General features: G+C 46.0%; 1 non-coding gene across 1 annotated transcript; it reads right to left on the bottom strand.

Moving 5' to 3' along the window:
* Positions 1 to 786: 786 nt before the first annotated feature.
* On the bottom strand, positions 787 to 889 carry LOC111725122. Its single transcript, XR_002773264.1, has one exon. It is a non-coding gene; the product is annotated as a U6 spliceosomal RNA (small nuclear RNA).
* Positions 890 to 7,161: the final 6,272 nt, after the last annotated feature.

Genomic DNA, 7,161 nt, shown 5'->3' with positions numbered 1-7,161 from the left:
CCACCTTAGGTGTATGTGGCTGGCGCCTTAGCCGCTTGAGCCACAGGCGCCGAGCCTGCATCAAGTTTCTATTCCAAATCAGGTCCCTCCCTGCTCCCACTGGAGCTCTGGATAAGCCAGATCTCTCCTTTTTTTTTTTGCAGTTTTTGGCCAGGGCTGCGTTTGAACCTGCCACTCCGGCATATGGGGCCAGCACCCTACTCCTTTGAGCCACAGGCGCCGCCCTCCAGATCTCTCCTTTTGGAGTTGCCCTCCCTTCCTTTCTTCTTCTCTTCTTCACTCTCTCCTTCCCTTCTTTCCAAGTTCAACTCTAAAGTCACCCCTTCTGGGTGTTCTGGAGTGAACACTTGACCTGCTCACCCCAACACCCCGAGGCTCACCCTCCTCACCCCATGACCCTGACTGCCCCCCACACCCAGGCTTCATGAGATCCACATCCTTTCGGTTACTTGTGCATCTGGGGGCCAGTGGAGAGGTGGCTGAGGACGGGGAGATGGAGCTGATCTTGACTCTCATGCTATGAGACTAAGTAGAAGCAGGTGAGCAGGTGAACAAGTGCTCTGAGCTTCCTTGTCAGGAAAATAGGAGAACACCAGCCTCCTAGCTGGGGACAGCAGGAGGATTTAATGAGAGGACACAGCATGGCTGCAGGCATTATGCATGATGCTCCCTCTGGCCCTTCAGGACTGCTCCTAAGTCATCTCCTCTAAGAGTCCTCCCTAACTTCATCACAAGCCATGACCCACTTGCCTTCTCTGGACACATAATTTTACAAGTCTCTCTCTCTCTGTAGTGGAATCCTTCATAAATTTGCATGTCGTCTTTGCTCAGGGCCATGCTAATCTTTGTGTTGTTCCAAATTTAGAATATGTGCTACCTAAGCAAACACATATAGATAGCTCTTGATGTATTTGTTTATCATCTATTCCCCTCTGCTAGAATGTTATGAGGTGGATGAGGGCAGGGGCATTGTCTATACTGTTCATCACTGAATTCCAGGTACCTTGAATAGTGCCCGGCAGATAGTGACTGAGCACCAGGGCTGTAGCAGGGGTTTTATAAATTACTGTGCATCTCTGTCTAGTTTGCCCAACTCACCTTCGTGCCTGAAGGAATCCCAGCTCAAATGACCTGCCTAACTCCCGTAGTGGGAGCACAGCCCTGCCTGGGTTTCTGTGTGGCCTGCCTCAGACAGGAGAGGCTATGCCTGGAGGCCACCTTAATGACCTGCTCTTCAGGACTCAGGCCAACAGGTCTGCCTATTCCATTCCTTCTATGTAAATAACTGATGTCAGGACTCATGGATCCTGGAGCTGTACAGACCTTGTCAGGGTTGAGGACATCCAAACAAGATCTATAGGAATACCTGCCATAGCAGAGACTTGGGTTCTGATTCCAGCTCTGTCTGTCATCTGCTGTGTGACCTTGGGTATCAGACTGACTCTATGGATATATCACTTTTCTATTATATGTGTTTAACAAACATTGACAGGGCATTAATAACTTGGCAAACGTTGTTCTAAGAGCTTTACATACACGTAACTCATTTAATCCTCCCAAGAACTCTGAGAGATGAATTAATAGTATCCCCCATTTTAAATATAACAAAAATGAGGCACAGAGAGGTAAACTGACTTTCCCAAGGTTATACAGCTAGTAAATACTGGGATTCAAGCCCGGTGGTCCTGCCCAGAGTCAGTGTTAGCAACCACTATGCCAAGCCATACTGGGGAATGCCTGGGAAGGGCCAGTCTTTGCCTTCCAGGAATTTGAATTTGCTTCTTGGGATAGTGCCTCCATTGTTTGGCTACACATTCACCTTCCTGTCATTTGGCTTTTCTAAGTAAGATTCTCCCTACCCTTCTCCAAATCCAATCATGCACTCCCCCTTACTTCCAGAAGGAAACAGCTACTAGTGTACCAGAAAATTGGCTCACTAGATGGGGACACTAATAGAGTGTTTGTTGATTGCTGTGGTGTAAATACTCCTACCACAGCCAACTTCCGGCTACTAACCTGATGTCACTGAGCATGCAGCTACAAAGAGACACACAAAGTCAGATCTCAAGAGTCACAGCGAGAGAGCTCCAGCACACCATTACGGCAGCAGGGATGAGTAAGGGGCTGTGATGAGTACAAAGCACTAGCTCATCCCTGAACCTGGTGACCATGCTCCCATTACACACAACTTCTCCCTGCCTCACAGGCTCTGCCTGGTCTACGCCCCCTCACACTTGCCTGCAGCTGCCCTTCCTAAGCCACCAGGACATGTGGATCTGCTTTGGTCACCCGGAAAGAGGGCGTACCAGCTAGGCAACTTCAGAGCAGCACAGCTCTGGCGTGACATGCAGCCGGCAGCAACCCAGCTGTGGTTCATCTTCCTGTTTAGAGCAGCCGTTCCTCCTTGCCTGGTATTTCCTAGTTGCTTCCAGGATAAAGTTCCAACTATCTCAGCCTGTTGAACAAGGCCTGCCCCTATCCAGGCCCTGTCTTTCTCACACCACCAACCTCCATTCTCACCATCCCATAGACATGTCTTACTCTTCCCTATCACCACTCCTTTGCTGGAATTGTGTGCTGCCTGTCAGGAATGCCATTCCTCTGCTTTGCCAAGGATGGGGAGGACCCTCATGGCTCTCAGCTGGCCCAGTTTTTCCCTAGGCTGGCTTTGCCAGGCACTCTCACCCACAGGGCTTCCTCCCTCCTGGGCCACCTGTAGGATTTATGGTACAGCAGGCTCTTAGACCTGGAATTTTCAAATAAAACTCAATTGTGAGTTTCTTGAGGGCATGAGTGTCTTATTTTTCCCTGTCCTTTGTACCTACTTAGCAATGTGTTGTAAATCCTAATCTGTTTCCCCAAATTTTGCTGAGACCTGTGAAGACATTGAGAATACATGGACAGATGTCACAGTCCCTGTGTTCAAGAAGCTCATACCCTAGTGAGGGAGGCAAAAGGAAATCGAAAATGACACTATCATCTGCAGGTGGGAGCGCAGATTGGCTCAAGCTTTTAGGAGAACCGTTTGGCAAGGTTACCAAAGCAGTAAACAGGAGCACCTCATTTATCCCGACGATTCCATAGATATTTCGAGAAACAAATTGAAATAAACAAAGGAGCATGTAGGTATTGTTGAAAAACAGGTATTGTTCATCCTCTGTATCAATAAAGAGAATTTCCAGCATCACAGGTTAAAAAAAAGGAAAAGGGAAAAATGCCCAGATGGGATGTTCCAGATTTGGAGGGTATGTTTGGGATGGCCTGGCTAAAAAAATACACTAAGTGTTTAGAATGAAATTCACTTGGCTGATGGGGGTGGCAGGAGGGGTGAAGGTCCGCTTTGAGGCAGGCTACTGACCTCTTTCACACCCATTCCATATCCACTTTTTATATTTTAAAATTTATAGATATGAATAATCATAAAAATAATAAAACTTACATAGTCCTTACTATGAGCCACACACTGTTCTACATTGGTTAACTCCCCACAATGCTGTGAAGCAGATACTATTATTAATATTATCCCTTTTTACAGATATGATAATGGAAGCCCTGAATAAGTAAGCAACTGCCACAGTTACACAGCAAGTTAAGGTATGGAACTAGGACTCGTCCAGTTCATGCCCACGGAAGCCCTTTTGTACCCCTTTCTGACCCCATGCCTGCCCTTCCTCCCTCGAGGCAACCACTGCCCTCAGGATGTTGCATACTATTCTTATAACTGCTTTTTAGTTGTTCTGCATAAGTACATATCTAATAGGGGTGTCCAATCTGCAGCCCCCAGGCTGCATGAAAATTATATGAGGACTTTTTTTTTTGAGGCAGAGTCTATGTCACCCTCACTATGTAGCATCACAGCTCACAGCAACCTCCAACTCTTGAGCTTCAGCAATTCTCTTGCCTCAGTCTCCCAAGTAGCTGGGATTACAGGCACCCACCACAATGCCCAGCAATTTTTTTGTTGCAGTTGTCATTGTTGATTTTAGCTGGCCCGGGCTGGATTCAAACTTGCCAGCCTCAGTGTATGTGGCTAGCGCCCTACCCACTGAGCTACAGGCACCAACCTATATGAGGACTTTTTTTGTTTGTTTTGAAACAGAGTCTCACTCTGTTGCCCCTAGTCTAGAATGCTGTGGCATCATAGCTCGCTGCAACTTCCAACTCTTTGGCTCAGGTGATTGTCTTGCCTCAGCCTCCCAAGTAGTTGGGACCATAGGTACCTGCCACAATGCCTGTCTAGTCTTTTTTTCAATTTTTAGTAGGGGGGGGGGTTTGCTCTGGCTCAGGCTGGTCTCCAACTCCTGAGCTCAAACAATCCACCTGCCTCAGCTCCCAGAGTGCTAGGATTGCAGGAATGAACCACTGCATCCAGCCAGGACTTTTTTGCTTGTCTTTGGTAGCAGACAGCATGAAAATTATGCACAGATCTCATTTTTTTTTTACTCATCAGCTTTTGTTAGTATTCGTGTATTTAATGTGTGCCCCAAGACAACTCTTCTTCTTCCAATGTGGCACAGAAAAACCAAAACAGTTGGCTCCCCCAGCTTGTAAACATACCAGACTGGATCATTCTGCAGCTTTTTTTTCATTTAAGATTGTCAGTAAGGTCTGCCCATGCTGAGTCATCTAGCCCAGGGCTTCTCAACCTGGCACTACTGACATTTTGGGCTGGATAACTCTTTTGTCGTGGGGGACATCTTGCGCATTACAGAATGTTTAACAGCATCCCTGGTTTCTACACCCTCTCCCAAGTGTGACAACCAAAATGTCTCCAGACAGTGCCAATTACCTCTGAGGCACAGATAAAATCAGGAGCACGGAGGAGACAAATTCATTCTAGTTCATTTGGTTTTACACTGTGTAATATTTTGTTGTATGAATGCACTATAAATTAGTTTCTGTTGATGGACTTTGAGGTTTGTTCTCATTTTTTTTTCTGCTATTGCAGTGTAATACCTGTATTTGAGTGAAACTCTCTATACTCAGTTCCTTGTGAACATGAGAAAGTTTTTCTTTTTTTTTTTTTTTTTTCAGTTTTTGGCCAGGGCTGGGTTTGAACCCACCACCTCCGGTATATGGGGCCAGTGCCCTACTCACTGAGCCATAGGCACCACCCGAGAAAGTTTTTCTAGAATAATTACTTAAAAGTAGAACTGCAGGCTCTCAAGCTTTGTGCAGCTTCTACCCTTACCAAATCCAGCAAAACTGCTTCCAATGTATGGTAGTTTTCAAATTTTCGGATAGGCAAAATCATTAATTAGCCTTTTCCTGTATAATTTCTGGTTTGTGACATGCCTGGAAATCACCTCCATTTACATTTTGATCTGTCTGGAAATGACTGTAGCTGAAGGAGAAAAGTCACTAGCCAGATGTTTTAGCACTACTTATCAACACATCATTGAATAACATGCATCCATTTTAAAAGCTAGGTGTTTTTACAGATTTAGGTAATTTTCTAGGACTTATGTCAACCTTGTCAACAGATACTATTTCCAGGTAGTATAATAATGGATGTCACCTAGTTACGTTTAACGTTTTTTTCACAAAAAAACGTTTTGGGTCATCAAAGAATAATAATTGTTAGAAAAAGTGTGTTGACACTAGGAAGCTCAGTCCATACAAGTTACACAAACACCTGACTTGACCAGAGGCTGGGGAGATCAGTGGAGTAGGGGGGGATGTTTCCAAACAGTGGAGCAGGGTGAGGTTTGTTGAGGGCAGAGCAGCCACTTGGCTGTTTGCCTCCAGATGGGACACTCCCGCCATGAGCACTCTGTCAGCAACCATTATCAGATAGTCATTGCCTCTGTGTCACTGGGCAGAGCTGTGGGCAGGTAAGCTTTCCACACAGGACAATTGGCTCTGTCATGCCTGAGCAATGGTCTGGGGGAACTGGGTTGTCATGTAATGGCAGAGGATGATGACCTCACACCTCACGTTGCAGACAGACCGTGAGCCAGCTGATCAAGTCAAGGGAACCTAAAAGGACACACGGGCCTTGGACTCCCCCGCACAATCCTATTGTCTGTCAGCTGAGTTCCAGGAAGAGAGATCAAAGGTACACTTGGCCCAGAAATGGCCTCCAGCAACGGGCACTCACAAGTTCTGTTTTAGGGGTACCAGGGAGATGGCACAGTCATTGCTTACCAATGTCTTCCCCCACCAGAACATCAACTCCATGAGAGCAGAAATCTGTTTATTCTCTCCCAACTTCTCCATGCCTCACACAGGGAAAATACATAATAGGTATTTGCAGAATGGTTGAACCAGACCATAATGACTTCCAATTCCCTTTCTTTTCCCTTGATATTTTCATCTTAAAGTGGGCAGACAGATGGGCAAACAGTAGGAACTATCTGGATCATGCCATCTACTTGTATAGAATATGCAAGGAGGTGAACTGCCTAACCAAGAGTCTGTCGGTTCTAGCTCTACTTTATTAAGTTGGTGTGCATCCAACTTGAATCACACAGTAAGACATAGCAAAAAGAATCAGAGCCCAATTCTTCTAACACTCTCTTCTTAAACAATGAACTTCCCCACAGTACCATTTCTTTCTTTTTTTTTTTTTTTTGAAACAGAGTCTCAAGTTGTCTCCCTAGTTAGAATGCTGTTGCATCACAGCTCACAGCGACCTCAAACTGGTGGGCTTAAGTGATTGTCTTGCCTCAGCCTCCCAAGTAGCTGGGATTACAGGCGCCCGCCACAATGCCCGGCTATTTTTTTGTTGCAGTTTGGCTGGGGCCGGGTTCAAATCTGCCACCCTCGGGATATGGGGCTGGCACCATACTCACTGAGCCACAGGTGCCGCCCTCCAGAGCCTGTGTCTTTAACTTTTGTATGTTTTCCCTTTTGAGCAGGTGCTACAAACAGCAGGCAATGACAAAGCAATCAGGGATACCATTGATCAATCCAGCAGAACACAGGGTGCACAGAGTAGATATACCTAATCCAGGCTTGGGAATAATCAGGGAACATTTACAGAGGGAGAGATGTCAAGGCTGAATGGAAGAACAAATAAGTTAGCCCAGAAGAGGGAGGAATCAGAAGAGGGTTCTAGGTAGAGGGACTATCACATGCATATAGTGATCTTGTACATCTAAAGCAGCACCACAGAGAACCAGAGGGAAGCACATTAACCTTCTAGGAGATTTAATAATC

This window comes from Otolemur garnettii, unplaced genomic scaffold (assembly GCF_000181295.1).
Source record: "Otolemur garnettii isolate 467f Iridium unplaced genomic scaffold, OtoGar3 scaffold00031, whole genome shotgun sequence".
Taxonomy (NCBI): domain Eukaryota; kingdom Metazoa; phylum Chordata; class Mammalia; order Primates; family Galagidae; genus Otolemur; species Otolemur garnettii.
The sequence above is the reverse complement of the archived record's forward strand: the minus strand, read 5'-3'. Positions and strand labels throughout refer to the sequence as shown.